The sequence below is a fragment of the Gopherus flavomarginatus genome, chromosome 4, assembly GCF_025201925.1.
Source record: "Gopherus flavomarginatus isolate rGopFla2 chromosome 4, rGopFla2.mat.asm, whole genome shotgun sequence".
Lineage (NCBI taxonomy): Eukaryota > Metazoa > Chordata > Testudines > Testudinidae > Gopherus > Gopherus flavomarginatus.
This window is the reverse complement of record NC_066620.1, coordinates 137,564,552-137,581,546: the sequence shown is the minus strand read 5'-3', so window position 1 is coordinate 137,581,546 and position 16,995 is coordinate 137,564,552. Positions and strand designations below refer to the sequence as shown.

At 42.6% G+C, this 16,995-nt stretch overlaps 1 long non-coding RNA gene across 1 annotated transcript in view; it reads right to left on the bottom strand.

Moving 5' to 3' along the window:
* Positions 1-14,647, bottom strand: part of LOC127049081 (uncharacterized) — a 71,109-nt gene extending 56,462 nt beyond the window's left edge. Inside the window, exon 1 of the long non-coding RNA XR_007773876.1 lies at positions 14,520-14,647. This is a non-coding gene — a long non-coding RNA (uncharacterized LOC127049081). The remainder of the gene's footprint in view (positions 1-14,519) is intronic.
* Positions 14,648-16,995: the final 2,348 nt, after the last annotated feature.

The window sequence follows — 16,995 nt, the reverse complement described above, 5'->3', positions numbered from 1 at the left end:
GTTCTTCTCCACTGTTTGCTCCAGTCTCACTACCTACTTAGTGCAGTTCTGTGACAGCAGCTCTGCTGCCACAGCTCTGGTCAGGTCCTGTTGTGAAGTTTTGCCCCCACCTGTCAGAATACTGTGAAGTTAGTTCTGTGCTGCCACCACCTGTAAAGTCAGCATTGAGCTGTCCCTGGTCTTGTGAGTCTTTGCTGATTAGTCAGCTCTGTGCCTAGTCAGACCTTGCAGCAAAGCCACCTCTAGTCTATGTGGTCACTGCTAGTCCAGTTCAATTATCTTGAATCCCTCCACTCAGGATTTACAATCTCCAAGTGAGGAATCCAGGGCAAAACAGGTCACCTGGACAAAGGATCTACCAGAAGCAGCAGAAACTTCCTAAAACTGGGGGGCCACCGGCACCTGAAACATTGTCCCACATCCTTCTTCATCCCTTTCCTCCAAGGCCCCACCCTTGTGCCACTCCTTCTCCCTGAGGCCATACCTTCATGCCAGCATTTCCTCTGAGGTCCAAAACCCTCACTACTCTTACTCCCAATACCTCAACCCCATTCTCTCCTCTCCCTCACCTCTCCCCTTGCTCACCCTTGCAGATGGTAAAAGAGGGAGGACATAGCCCTCCTGCTTTTAAAAGTGCAGGGGCCATGTTCCCTAGCCCTTCCCCTGTTACAGTGCTCCTAGCCTGTACTCCTGGTGTGTATGACAGAACTCTGCTTTTCTTGCTGGACTTCAATCCTTTTCCCTAACCAAATTCTCTACCTGTAAACTCAAGGAGACTCACTTACTTCAGGGCATATATGCACAGTTCCTATGTCCTTTCTGAATAACAATTATTATCATTTATACAGTCAAGGCAGGAGCTAGGAGTGCCCTGATTTAGTTAAGCACTTGAGTATCTGCTTAAGTCCCATTGAATTCAATGGGACTAAGCATATTGTTAAAGTTTATGCATGTGCTTCAGTGCTTTTCCTGAATAGGGATTGTGAAGCTGGCAGTCCAGGTGCCAGCTGTTGCCAAGGCTGTACATGTCAGCTGAGCACTCACAAATGTATAGCTGGAAACCAGACTAGCTCACTTGTATGTTAGTATTGTTCAAGATAGGTGTTAGAGTTGTAAGGATGTGTTCAGTGTTCAGACTCTATAAAATGTTTGAAAATTGCTGCATGCATTAATCTTACTTGTAATGGCTGTACCCCATGCTATTAAGGTGATACATTAAGTTTTGCTTTATAACTGTAAAAATGCCTGGTTTGAACTTGTGAGCCCAAGGCAGGCGGAATGGTTCCCTCACCCATCAAGAAAGACTATCAGAACTAAGTGGTCCATTGTGAGACACCATGATACAAAGCCTGGGCTAATGGCCCTCTCACACTTGTGAAGATGCTATGTGCAAGGAAGCTCATCCCATCAGCTTGAACTCTGGAAGAAAGCAATAAAGGTAGCTGACATGAAAATTCTTCATCTCTTTGCTGTTTGGACTCTCACAGAGCTGGACTAGGAAACAAGAACACAGATCCTCAGTAGCAACCATGCCTAGCCCTAAAAGACATTTAGTGCTGACAGATTACTATGTCTCTGTTATCCTTTGGAACCAAAGACTGTAACACATTTGTGTATATATGTGTTGCCTACTTTAACCTATGAAAGCTCCCTCATTTCCTTTTCCTAGCTAATAAATCCTTAATTAGTTTACTATAGGATTGGTTACAAGCATTGCCTTTGATGTGAGGTACAAATTGACCTGGGGTAAGTGATTAGTCTGTGGAGACTGGAAGCAACCTGAGTATTTTCTGATTTTTGGAGTAAAGCAACCATTTATAACAGAGTAAAGCTTGTACAATGCCTAATACAAAGAGATGCCAATCTTACTTGAGGCTCCAATCACTACACTAATCCAATAATAATAGACCAATAGATCCATTACTTTGTTCCAAAACTTCGTTGTCAGTTGGAACCAATAAGAAACAGTTAACATTTTTTGCTCTGGAATTTCCATTAGGCAGTCTGTGAAAGGGCTACTCATTGTGGAATTGCCTCCTCATATGCTAGGTGTGGTGCAGCAGTTCTCTCCCCATCTGCCATTTCCCTGCTTACAGCTGCTCTGGTCATCTGGTGGTCCACCTCCTCCTGTGACTCAGCCCTCCATCCCTTTTGGAGTAACAGAAAGTTCAATAAACCAGTGTCCCAGACCTTGTATCAGGTCTTCAGCCCTGAGGCTGGGCTCTGTGGTCCTCAGTCCCTTTTGTCAGGACTGTCCGTCATCCTTGTCCCTTCTGAGGGGCTTCACATCACCATCTCCAGTGGCTGGTAGGGGAACCCGGGTCCTCTCACTGCACTGGGTTCCAACCCAGGGACCCTATAACCAGCAGCCAAGGACTGCTCTGTGCAACTGCTTGCTGCTTTCTCCCTGGACTTCTTCCTACCATGGCCTTTCTTGGACTTTCTCCCCAAACAAATCTCTAGGCTCACCCTTCTCTCACAGCTATGACTCTCAAGGTTCCTCCCTGGAATCCAACAGAAAAATCTCAAGCTAAAAGTATAAATTTAAAGCAAGTTCTGACCTCCTCTGGCTTGACCTCTCATCCCTTCCTGATGCTCTGTTCCTCAGTTGAGCACGTCCCAAAGTTATCTCACTGATAGGCCAAATCCTGCCATGTTATCAGTGTTTACCACTGGACCTTGCTCCACTCCCAGTGACTTTTCTCTTTCTTCTGGCCTCTTACCAGACTTCTTTACTCAGGAGAGGATGCCAGGGCCAGTTCAGACAGGTGGGCAGGCTCTCTCTCTCTTTCCAGAGAAACTACACACTCTCCCCCTACAGCCCTCTTTCTGGTCTGACCTTCCTCTGTTTCTAGTGCTCTCCCAAGCCCTCCCCAGATAGCCTTCTTCCTCAGTTAAGCCTGCCTCTCCCTCCAGTTTCAGCTTAGTATGTTAACTGCCTCTGAGGCGCACATAGACCTATTCAGAGCCTGTGTGGGGTAAATGCCCCGTCACACAGGCATTTTGAAAAACCTTCAAGATCAGTTTATCTAAACAAATGCTAAAAATGAAAAATAAATTCTCATCTCCAGTAGACTCAGTGCTTATCTCCAGTAGACTCAGTGCTTGATTTTAGAGCCTTGCTTTTCTGCATACATTCAAATGCAGTACCATACCCCTCAGATGTTATCTCTGCAGCAGCTACACTACAATAGTACCTTTTATTTGGTTTTCTTCAAATTAGTCCCAGATTGCTCACATTTTACAGGGAATGCACTCATTGATTGTTGTAGACCATTAAGATCTTTGGTCATTAACTTATTGCCTCAAGAGATCCCACTGAACAGTTTTTGAAGTGCTAATACTCAACCTTCAGGCCAGTGAAACGAGAAGCCTTTATTGAGGATATCACATTGTCAGACAGCATAGTTTTCAACTGAATAACTTACTGCTCCAGTAGATTTTACATGCTGCTGGGCATTGACTTGGTCAGATGAGGAAGAAATCATATTAAAATAAACTAAATGTAAAGAAAAATTTTTTCTTCGAGTAATGAATCCAAACATCAAATGCCAGCATTAGTACAATAGTGGCCTTCAGTTTCGATCTTTCGGATAATGTTTGTTCTTTTCTTCAAGAAAAAAATATAGTGTTGGTTAAACTCTGCCTAAACTAGCAGACACACAGTTTAATCATTCCATGAGAACTATCAGAGGCACACTGAGCCAGCAAATCTTGTATAATTACCAGTCCTAGCCAATATTCCTCTAACTAACATCCAGCATCAGAATGTAGTCAACAGACTGATCATCAAGGTACAACAAATGCCACACCTGCTGCTGTTCAGGAATATATGAGGTGCACTCCATCATCGACTACATAGCAGGAATCCTATGTTGTACTTGCCATCTGGCTGATAACATCATCAGCTCACTGTGGTGGACAGAATCAGGGAGAGCCTCTGCCACTACCAGGAACTCCTACATCATCAGGTTGCATAAACAATTATCTGGCTTTGGGCTCCCATGCCACACCTGTATCCAGATTAACAGCTGACACCAACCATGCCTGGGGCATCCAGAACAGCCCACTGTGCATCTGTGGTGCTGTGGAAGATGCTGGAGCCTGGGACCTCTTGTGCCTCACAATACATGTGGAAGTGTGCTTAGAGGAGGAGCTTATTTGCTTTATATTGGCAAGCTCGTCAGGTCATTAGGGGAGCCAATTAGTTCTCACAGACCCTCACTCTCTTAATTCAAAGCCTTCCCAGGGAGCATAGGGCCATCTGGCCATTATTTATAACTCAGTAAATGTGTTTACTGTGTTTCCAGGACACTGTACGTCTGACTGATTGCCTGCTTGGGGAGAACTGGGAAGGAATTTTTTCCTATTGGAAAAACTGGCAGGAACCCAAGGAGCAATTGCCTGTCTTGCAGCATGTAGAGGGACAATTTAGGTTAAAAGGAGCAAGACTAGGAGTTTAAATGCTAGGAGGAATATGGGAATGTCAGTTAATTTCAACTTACAGCCAGTGTCTAGTGTGGATAAAAGGGTCAGTTCCCAGGGGTAAGCAGGAGCTGGGATATGACTGTTGGACCTTTGGCCTGAAAGGAGAAAAGGAGACTTTGCAGACTGAAATACTTCTTGGTACCCCTACACTTCTTGTGGGGTGGTGGCAAAAGAATTCAGAAGTGAGTTGGTGTCAGGGATAGGCCAAAGAGGTTCAACCATGAATTATCAGTTGTATGGTGTGAGGCAGCTGAAGCCCATTGGACCCAGTTAAATGCATGGTATGTGACAGAAGGTGGGCAGATAGTACCTCCCCCCATTGTTAAATTAGTAAAGTTGCAGCTTGCTGTTTAAATCATCCCTATGTCTGTGTTTCAGTCACCCATATGGCCTGAGCAATGTGCTTCAGTTTTTCCTCTGTTATTGGATTTTATGATTAGATGTTATTTATACTCGTAGAGAAAATAAATTCCAAAAATAATCACTAAACCCTTGAAAATGTTTTATGAAACACTATATGCTATATAGTGTTTTATACAAATTAACTGGCTCAGGAGGGGACCTAACTCCATGATCCACTATGTGTGGGTTCAATCCCATAAATTCTAATTCACACTAATTGACTTCTTTGCTGTGGCTGCTCACCCAAGAGTTAATCATAGGCAAGATTCGATGTGGCCCATAACCAAGTGCACCATCCTTTCATGACCCTCCTATGATAATTGTTCTCCAAGCCCACTGAAGGTAGGACAAGAAGTAATGGGCTTAATCTGCAGCAAAAGAGATTTAGGTTAGATATTAAGAAAAACTTTCCAACTATCAGGGTAGCTAAACTCTGGAGTAGGCTCCCAAGGGAGGCTGTGGACTTCCCATCATTGTCCTGCCTGTTTACAAAAACCTCCAAACACCTGTCAGGGAAAGGCTAGGTTACTCAGTCCTGCCACAGAGCAGGAGGCTGGACTTGATGATTTCTCCAGGTCCCTTCCAGATATACATTTCTATGATTCTATATAGGCAAGGAAGAACAGCAGCTCCTGTGCTCTGGTTAGCATGAGAAGTGCTCCCTCCCTTGGAGGCACTCAGCACCTTAAAGAGAGGCAGAGAGGAGTAAGGTTTGCTACTCTATGCCTCTGTGCAGAGCTGACCAGTCACACAGGGTGGACAGGGATAGTTTGTTGAGCTGACAAAGCACTAAGGCAGTGTAGAAGTGGGCATGTAACCTGTGCATTGTAGGGAGAGCTCCTGCAGATACTGTGCCTCCAGGTACACTCTGTCGGAAGGTGCAGCTCTAACCATCCTTTACTTTGGGCTGTACCTAAATGGCACATATGTGCCCATGTGATTGCAAGAAAAGGCCTTAATGGCTGAATTCTGCCACCCTTATTTATAATGAGTAGTATCCCCAATCATAGACCATTAAAGGGGAGAAAGAATCATCTAGTGGTTAGGGCACTAGCCTGAGACTTGAACGACGCAGCTTCAATTGCCTGCTCTGCTACAGACTTCCTGTATGACCTTCACCAAGTCACTTAGGACCAGATTTTTAAAGATATTTAGGTGCCTGAAGATGCAGACAGGAACCTAGTGGTATTTTCAAAAGTACCTAGGCACCTAACTTCCATAAGTTGATCCCTCCAGAAACATGTGGGATAGTAAATCGTTCCTGAACTAGTGCCCAGGAAATGTCTGAGAACTTTAGACAAGACAAAAAGCAAAATAGGTAGCTTCGGACTGCACTAGCACTGTGATCCAAATACAGACTAGATTAGATATTCGTGACAGATTTTGGATAACCCTTCTCCCTTCTCCTGATTTTGGAGGAATAGTCTCATTGAGACCCAAATGTGAGTCACAGCTGTCTTAGATATTACTATAATGACAATATGTTTACTTTTATTTGAAGCAATCTAGCTTCTGCTCCACAAAGTTGATGCCTTATATTTATCAAGGGGATGACGGATTGCTAAGGCTGTGTCAAAAAGGTGAAGTTTTAATATGTAAGAAATCAACAGAATTCTAATCCAATCTTCTTCAAATGTTGGCAACTAAGGTTTCCCTACTTTGAAAGTCTTGTTGTGGGAAAGGATTCATTAGAAACAAGAAGTGTTGTCTTCCCCTGGAAGCACATTCTTTTCTTGCCACCTGAGCTGATCAATAGAGCTCAATTTTGGTCAACGTTCTGAAGAGCTGTGTACTTTGCAGATTCCATAGTATAGACAGCATTGCCTATATAAGAACAACTGAAATAACAGAGATGCTGGAGAAAGTACAATCTTATTTTCAACATTGAGAGGAAATATTTTTAAATATATTGAAACCTATGTCCACTTAGATACTAACTTGCTCTTTAACAGAAAAAAGTTCATCTTCTGCAAACTCAGATTTCAGAGCTTTTTCCTGGTCTTGCTTGCACAGTAGGTCACTCCGTAGCAGTGGCAGAGCTAATAGGAGAGGTCAGGTGGCAACCGCCTCCTGCTGGCCTAGGTATATGTGTGAAGCCTTTCACATGGCAGTGGAGAGAGAGGCTGCCCTATACTCACCCACCAGTGGTGGCTTCTATATACCAGGAGGTCAGACTAGATGATCAGATTGGTCCCTTCTGACCTATGAGTCTATGAGTCTATGAGTACCATGGGGCTGGGCCTGGCTCCCTGCCCTGGGTGTTGTGACATCGCACACAGGGTCACGCTGTGACCCAATGCACCATGGCACAACACCATTCACTCACATTTGCCCAGCTGCCCCTCTGTCATGATGAAGGGTTGGCTAGGCCAAACCTGAATGGTGCTTTGGGTTCCCAACTTTGGTTGGACAAATTCTTGGAGATTTCACCACATGACATGATCTTTAATTAAAGATTAATCTTTCATTCCAGGAGACTCCAGGGCAATCCTGGAGGTTGGCAGCCCTAATGGTGCTGCAACCCCAGGTGCCAGGTTGGAACTCCTGGGAGTGGTGAGTTAGGTCCAGCCCCACAGCACAGGGGCTGTCACTGCCAGGTGAGTGTGGAACAGGCTCACTCTCCAGCTCACCTCAAAATATCCATGCCACCCCAACTGCAAAACCTGGCTCTGTCACTGCTTTGTAGGGAAATGTGTGATCTGTGCCTAGCAGCAGTCAGTTTGCGGACAGACCGCATTTAACAATAGTAATGTGGGGTGAGCTGTGCCTCTCTGCTTTAGTCAGCAGCCTGCTTTGCCTACCTGTTTCCAGGTTACTGGGTATTATTATTCTAAATTCTAAGAAATAACGTCATGTTATATTGCAACCTCCAAGCAAGAGTCTGTATGGTTTTATCTAACTTCTCTACGTTTATGCTATAAACATAACAGGAATGTTATAATTACTAAGTATGATAAATGCCCTTGCAGGCTTCAGTCACTCTGCATGGGGAAAGATCAGTGTGAAAAACAAACATCAACTTCTTGCCACATATTTATAGATCCAACAAACTCCTAAATTTAAGATAATGATATAATTACTTCTTATAATTATGATATAAATTGGGGAAAAAATCAGGAAATGAAAAATATTAATCACATCTCATGATTTAAAAAGAATGTACAGGTAGGGCAGGTCACTGAGGACTAGATCTTTGACTGGTGTAAACTGGTGCAGCTTCATGGAAGCTAATAGAGCTATGTTGATTTACACCAGCTGATCATCAAGCCCTCTGCACCCACAGGTTGAGAAGCATTTGTTCCCACCAAAACCTTCAAAACAAACACTGTAAATTACACCTGGCAGCTCTGAACCTCCTACTTCTGACGACAACCTTCTGAAAACATCATTTGTAATGCCAGCAGAATGAGACCCTGCATCATCCAGGATGCTATTAGGGAGATTATCAGGAGGAAGGAAAGCCAGAATATATGGATGAATTCAGATAAATTTTGTATCAAGTATATTGCTGCTCTGGAGATTAGGAAGCCTGAAATTTCCCCCAGCTGCATAGGTCAGGTAGCCCAGAAGGACATGGGCAGCTATAAGAAAGATTTTCCTGCCTGATCTGCTGCCGCTGGTACTCAGCAGTGGCTTGAGATAGAATTTTTAATATCTCCATCCTCCTCCAATCGACTGTTCCTACCCAGGTGCAGAAATGATATCTGCTCCCTACTGAGGGCAGGAGGAATGAAGGAGATCAGACGCCTGGGTACCAGACTATATGGGCAAGAGTACAGGCTTTGTCATCTCAATTTCCACCTAATCATAGGTGGTTGGAGATAGGAGGTGTTCAGTTAGCCTGGCTGTGGCTAAGGAAGGAGCATATCAGCAGCCCTATCATGGTTGGGAGAAAAAGATGTTTTAGGATTGACTAAGAAGAGATGTAGGAGAAAAGAAAGGTGAAGTGAGGGAGGAATAGGAGTATGGAGATGAGAAAGTGGGAGGTAGGGATGGATTTAGGGGCAACAGCCTAGGATGCTGGGCTTGGAGATGCCAGGCTCAGGGTGCTGTTTTTGTCGTTAGTGACAAAAGGGAAAATAGAACGTTTGAAGAAAAATGTTTCAGGTATTCTTTATATGGATTCATTTTTCACTAACCTTCTAGAATGTTCTCAACCTTTTTAGAATCTTGTGGAACCTTTCAGACTTTCAGGGAACTATATTTTCCTTTAACCTCCTAGAATGTTGTCAGCCATGTCCTCATGGGTATGTAACCCCTTTGGGGTTTAGAGAGCATGGCCCCTTTAAATATTTTTCCAAGGGGAGAGGGGGACATTAAGAAAAAAGGAGGGAAACTTAGGGGGGTGGCACTGGAGTACCAGGGAGGGAGAGAGGTGGTGAGAGACCCTGGAAAAGTGAAGCAGGGAGAACCTACCAGAGGCCTGAGCAGGACAGGCCCAATCGGGAACAGCCCAGGACAGGAGCCAGGAGGAGCACTGTGCCAGGGAGGAATTGCTCGAGAAGGACAGACCGGAGCTGGACCCAGTATCACTGCTGCCCAGAGCTGCATGGGGCTGTGAATACTGGGGCTTGTGACTCTGCATTGGAAACAAGGAGGGAAGCTGCTAGAGAATTAAGTGGAGAGGTGGTCGCTCTGTGTGGCTTTGCAGAGAGCAGCAGAATAGGGCACCGGAGGGGTTTGTTGGGGGAAAGTTCACTAGCACCGAAGACGACCAGAAGCACTCAAGACTCACCACTGGACTGGAACTTTGCTCAGGCCTCCTGAACTCTGTGTGCAGACACGTTGCTCAGTGTCTGCCCTTCCAGATTGTGCTACCACTGGGCCTGTGGGGCCTTGGTTTGAATGCAGCCCTGTTTTACTGCTACCCCTATATTTCCCCTTGTTGTTTTTCTCCTCACATCTCTCTGTAAATAAATATCTCCTTTTGTTATATCCATTGTACTTTTCCTGTGGATGGGTGTGTTCACTCTGGGGGGTTTGGAACAGGAGCCCATAGGGTGGAAGGGATTTCTCCTGCTGCATTCCTGCGCACGCCTTCTCTTGGCCAGATCTACCTGAAGAGCAGACTCCATCTTGGCCATGAGGGCGCTAAAGTTACAGGTAGCAGGGTGTCACCAGTCATTCAGTGAGATATAAGAATAAACTTAGAGCCCAGCTGTGATATTGTGAGCCTTGTTTTATTGTATAATTGTGAAAGTGTACTTGTGATGTAAGACTTGAAGAATGTAAGTAGCAATTAATAAAGGACATATTTAATGAAATGCCAGAGATATCTTTTGAACCCCTATCTGTGCAACAATATAAAAGAAATACTGTTAAGTCTTTTGCCATATATAATATATAATGCTTGATTACTTTCTAAGACTGCAGAACATAAACTTTTGCTTGCCCTAACACGGTCTGTTTTCCCACATAGAAAATAAAAGATATCCCCGAAGAAGCCTTCAGGGGCTCAGCATAAGAAGTGAAAAGCTCAATTCGAATCTAGTTTGAAGCAAGGGGAAAATTTCATAGGAAAATATCTGAAACAGAACAACATAGACCGGATTCTAGGCAGTAGCGATTGTCCCAGTGCAGAAGAATTTGAGGAGTGAAGTGTAAATGACGGATGTCCTATTACTAAGGAATTAGCAGATTGACCTGAAGATAAGGAATGGAAATGAGAGGAAAGTGACAGAGAACAGTCCAATTTTCCTGGTGGCGTAAAGAAGAGTGATGATGAAGAATGTGGGTCACATGAAAAGGTGAGTAATGACAAAGAAAAATTTGATTTACATGAAAAGGAGAGAAACAGCCTCGCACGATGATAGAAACAGCAGTGAGAAAAATTGTACTCCACAAACTGATACATCAGATCCTGCTTGCTGGCCAGTGATCCTAAATTCTGCCAATATTGATTGTAAAATTTTGAACGGACTGGCAATATCATGGATATGATATTTCCAGTAAATGAGCAGAAGCAACATTTCTCAAAGTCACACTGCAAAAGAGTGCTTGAGAATGGTGAGAAACTGAATTGCTGTTAGCTAGTTTACTCTAAATCAACTGACAAAGTGCTCTGTTTTTATTGCAGAATATTTGACATGAATGAAAAATCTTTGCTTGTGCTTTCTGCATACAATTATTGGCATCACTTGGTTGATGCTCTGCAGCAACCTGAAAAGTCAGCAGGGCATTTTACAGCCTACTCCACATGGATGGAGGTCGAGTCCAGACTCCAGTGGCTAAATGCATAGACTCAGAAAACCAGTGCATTATTAATGTAGAAACTCAGTATTAGAGAAATGTGCTTGAGCGTCTGATCTCAATTACCCTCTTCCTTGCAAAGAAAAATTTGGCTTTCAGATAAATTGTTGACTGAACATAATGGTAATTTCCTCAATTTGGTAGAGTTCCTTGGGAAATACGATGATGTCATGCCTGAGCGCCTACGCTGAGTACTTCATAAAGAAGCTATGGACCATTATTGCAGCAAATCAATTAAAAATGAATTGATTGACCTTATGGCAAGGAAGGTGATTGATAACATATTGATGCAGCTTGGCAAAGTGAAATATATGCCATAATAATTGACTGCACTCCTGACATTAGTTACAGTGAAAAGATGTTATTTACAGTAAGATTTATTGACGACAAGAATAGCTATATCCAAGCAAAGAAACATTTTATCTGTTTCTGGTCTGTGGATGATTCTGCTGGAAAAGACCTAATGGAACTGTTTATAAATGTTTTAAATGAGAATAAAATAAAGCTTCAGGACTGCTTCAGCCAGGGCTACAACAACAGTGAAAACATGGAGGGAAGAAACGGTGTTGTTCAGGCAAGGATCCTTGCTCTGAATCCAAAAGCTTTTTTCATGCCTTGTAGTTGCCAGTCCCTCAACCTGATTGTGTCAGATGCAAAGTCATCTTCTTTAGATTGCAGTACTCCAAAGAGAGATACTGTAAGAATATATGTCCTGTTTTCAGCATCAACTATTAGGTGGAAGATCCTCATGGACAATGTTACAAATGTGACTGTGAAGCCACTAAGTGATACTCTGTGGGAGAGCCATATGGATAGCGTAAGTCCAGTAAGGTACCAAAGACTGAGGTTTATGATGCTCTGTTGGAACTGGTGCAGTCGAGTAAAGCCAAGGCTGGAATCCAACACGAGGCTCGAAGCTTGGCAAACCAGATCACTGACTTCAAATTTCTGGCCTCAGTTGTGGTTTGATACAATATCTTGTTCCAAGTAAATGTTGTAAGCAAGGTATTACAAACTCAGTCAATGGACATCGTGACTGCTACTACTTTGATGAGAAGCTGCCTTGATTTCATTGTGGCCTACAGAGGCATTTGAAGATGCCATCACTGTTGCTAAAGAAATGGTGGAAAACTTAGATGTTGAGCCTATCTTCAAGGCAACTTGTTTTCATCAGAAGAAGCATCAGTTTGTTTGTGAGGGCAAAGATAAGCTGATGGGAAGCTTGAAAGAAAAATTCAAAAGGGAGTTTTTTTGCTCAATTGTTGACATTGCTTGAGTGTCCATTGAAGAAATATTTGGACAAATGAAGCACCATGAAAAGACCTGGGGGCTGGGGGGGGGGGAAGGGGAGGGTTGTATGACCTTAGTAAGCTGCCAGTGGACAGCAAAACACTCTTGAACAACTGTATGGACCTTCACTGGACACTGACAAATGGGGAATGTTCAGACGTCAATGATAAAGAACTCTATGTTGAACTGGACAACATCTGTCACATTTTGCAAAATGAGAAGCACTCTCCATTCCAAGTTCATTCATGATGCAGAGCTGAAGGACACTTTTCCTAATGCATGGATTGCTTTGAGGGTTCTGCTCATGCTGCCTGTCACAGTCACGAGCGGTGAGCGCTGCTTTTTGAAGCTCAGGATCATTAAAATATATCTTCAGCTGATGAGAGATTGACATCACTTGCTATTTTATTGCTTGAAAATGTCTTTGGCCAGTCTTTGGATCTCTCTGATGCTGTGCTTCAGTTTGCAAGGGCAAAGGCAAGAAAAGCGACCTTTTGAACCAAAGGCTAGGGTTGACATTCTAAGGCTATTTAATACTGGTCCACCCAATGTTGGTGCACAAATAAATTTCTTGATGTTAGTACATTTCAGTTGCTCTTAAAATTAAAAAGTTTCTATAAGCTTAGAGGAAATTATTTTAATAAAATTCAATGTGGTGTACAATAGAGGTACACCACATTGAAACTTTGACCAGTACTGAAATCAGTTGAGTTTGTAACTTGATACATAATAAATGTATCTTTTAAATATATATATATATATATATATATTTACTTCTATAAAGTGGTAAGATATCAGAAGTGTTAAATCAGGTTACTGTGGCCACATGCTCACCTGCACCATTGAAGGGTATGTTTACGTCCTTCATAGGTGCTAGAACTGGGGGTTCTGGAAGCGTTACCACACCTGGCTTGAAATGGTTTCCAACATATACAGGGTTTACAGTTTGGTTCAATGGTTCCCAGCACCCCCACCATGCAAATTGTTCCATGACCCCTGACAACCTCTCATACACACACACGTGCGCACTCACACCTTCCCACATATGTGTGTGGGCACGTATGCTGTCATTTTGAAGATTTCCAATTAGAAAAATGTATAGCAACTTCCAGCATCAGAGAACAAAAGTGCTTTCTCTGCTAGAATAACAAAAAGGGTTTGCAGATTCTAGGAGATCATGTAATTAATGAAAGATGCCTGGTAAATTCTTGATTTGTTGTTGTTTAAAACTGGGAAACTTGCACTGTTATTTATTGGTGGGTGACAAGCTACTGTAGCACTAGATAAAATGTATTTTTTACCAGAGCTCTGGATTTAAAAGCAATATTAGAGCTCACTGACTCAAACATTTAACCTGATTTATGGGTTGTACTGAGAGAGTACTAAGGCTAAGTCTCACTAAGATCGCTTTAAATGACTTAAAATTAAGTAAAGAAGCAAATGTAACTACTAATCTAAACATGCTGTGAAACATTAATTATGCATTTCAAGTGAAGAGAATAAACAAGAAATAATTTAATCTGTGACATAAAATAAATCCCAAAATGTAACCTTGCTGAAGGCATTTTATAAATAAACACTTGTTTTTAAGTCACAAAGGAACTGGAGATGAAACCATTAGTAACTGAGTCAGAAGCTGTTTATTATTATTATTTTTGCAGTCATCTCTTAAAAACACAGAAGCCAGTTCTAAAGATGAATATGCTGAGAGAAGAGTAAAGTACCCTAACATGACAGGGAAGGGAAGATCTTTAAGTTATGCCTAATAGGGTTTGTCAAAAGTGAGCGTAAGATTTCAGTTGCAATTGCTAAGCCAATATAGAAGCAAATCTGAATGGTGCATGCAGCTGTAATATTTTTGACAACATCTTATGCCCCTGCCAGCATCTGGAGACAGCAATATTTTCCTAAGGAAAGATTCATAACACCTTAGGTGTAAATTCCTTGATGTTTTATCAATATGCAGAAAGTTCTCTGTGTGAAATAAATTGCACACATTACAGTATACGTATTTCATAAACTTATTGAAGCAGTGCACAATGAAAGGGGCCTAATCAATACTAGAAATAAGAAAGACTGGGAAAACTTACCTGGAAAGTAGACATCCCATGTCCCCCTTGAGGAGCTTGCTTTAATCCCTTCATTGTGATTTCTGTTATATCTTAAGCACTGCACTGTAACACACCTATATACTATGGAAGCACCTGGAGCTTCAAAGGTATCTCAGACAAGTGTCACAAATATCAGGCACATTTATTCAGCAGAGAAGCAGTTAAAGTCAGAGACACTAGAAGTTAAATCCTCATGCCCTCCAAAAACTATAGAAGAGAGGAAAGAAAATGAGAACAGAAACATTGAGCTATGGACTGCCTACCTCTTTCTCCCCCCGCCCCCCCTCTCCACAAATAACCCAAGTAACACGGAGTGCTCTACAGGGCGACCTAGCGAGATACATGTACCTCTCTGAATATATAATACAGAAGAGACTGCTAAGATTTCAGGATGGAAAGAGACCAAATAGCCTATCCAGGTTTGTTCACCTATCTGTCTTGTGTTTGCACTCTGTAGTGTTTCCCTCACCCAACATGTGCCTTCCTAACTCTTTTCTGAATATGTTCATAGTTAGAGGATCTCTTGCTGCTTTCAATAAGCCATACCACACATTACTTGCCCTCTATGTAAATGTGTTTTCCTGAACTATTTTAGGGACTGGATCTTTCTTTTCTTCATTATTTACATCACTTTATTTTTATTAATGTGGTAGTGACAAAATGTCTCAGCCAGGGTTGGGACCCATTGTGCTAGGTGCAGATAAGGTCCTGACCTGAATGAACATACAATTTAATTTGAATCAAGATATAACAAGCGACTATTTTCAGTACATATCCTCATGGCTTGGAGATTTTGTTTAGTGAAGGGAGAATCTCCAGAGGCACAGAGGTTAGATTTCCATAAGCATCCAAAAGTCCAACATATTTTTCAAAATTAAGTCAATCTACTCATACTGTGTATATTCAGTTAGGCCTGAGTCTAATCTCACAGTGCTGCAAATCTACATCCACTCCAGTGAAGTCAATAGAATTATGTCACTATAAAACATTGTAAGCACAAAGACAGACAACCTCTACAATCTCTTAACAGTTGAAGAACCTCTCTCTCCTTTAAGGTGGCAGGAATCTGTGAGCTGGAATGTGCCTTATAGGGCACTTGAACAAATTGAGAGTGCTGGGAGGCATTGTGCTAAAGAGAAGACATACTAGAGGAATGGGCTGTTGCAGTATCCCTTAAAGGGGGACAATGTGTTTTCTCCTCCACAGCAAACCAGTTCTGCTGTCCAGTTGTGGAGGGCTTAAGGCCATTATCGCAGTCTTTGAGTTGGCTAGCTGCCCTTAGACTTGTGCTGTGCCTGTGCATCTGAGCACAAGAATTGAACATGTTCTTGCTTCCTATGTGGGGCATTAGATGGGAAGTTCCTTGCACATGCACGTATGCATGTCCTGTGACCCAGAGTGAGCAGACCACAAGCTAGTCCTTTATAGGAAATTGTGCCAAGATTGTCTTGTTAAGCAGATAGGTACAGACAGATTGCAGTGCTGTAACACTAATATCAAAGTCTGTTCAGTTCATGCAGTGCAGGAGTTCAATAGAGCTGGATTTAAGGACTTCAGTATCTCATCCAGAGGTTAGGGGTCTATTACAGGAGTGAGTGGCTGAGGTTCTGTGTCCTGCAATAGGCAGAAAGTCAGATTAGATCAGGGATTAGCAACCTTTGGCCTGTGGCCCGCCAGGGTAAGCACCCTGGCAGGCCTGGCCGGTTTGTTTACCTGCCACCTTTGCAGGTTTGGCTGATCGCGGCTCTCACTTGTCTGTGGGCTGAGGGATGTGTTGGCTGCCCTTCTCACAGCCCCCATTGGCCAGGAGCAGCGAACCGCGGCCAATGGGAGCCGTGATCAGCCGAACCTGGGGACGCGGTAGGTAAACAAACTGGCCCAGCCCACCATGGTGTTTACCCTGGCAGGCCATGGGCCAAAGGTTGCCGATCCCTGGATTAGATTATCATGATGGTCCCTTCTGACCAAATCTATGAATCTATGATGCTATGAGCTTTCCTGTCCCACGAATATTTTCGAGAATTCAATTTTTTCCCCCATCTCAAACTGCAAAGAAAAATCAAAATCTCAAAAATATTTGCAAACCAAAAACTCAAAAAATGTTTTCATTTCTAGTCAATCAAAATGTTTTGTTTTGATCATTTCAGAATATTTAGTTTAGATTTCACCTTTATTAAAAACATTTTTTTCAGTGCAATTAGCTTAAATTTTGAAACATAGTCATTTCTTTCAAAAATACCAAAATGAAATGATTTGACAGTTTAGAAACTTTTTACCTCAACGTTCTTTTCAAGTCAGGAAATTCACCGAACTCAACTCTGTTTCACAAACAGTTTTGGCTTTCACAGGATGGCATTTTTGATGAAAAAATGCTCAAAAATTCCTGATCAGCTCTAGAGTTCAAGCCAAGGGAGAACTCATTTGGGTCAAGAATATTACTAGTTATTCTACCATG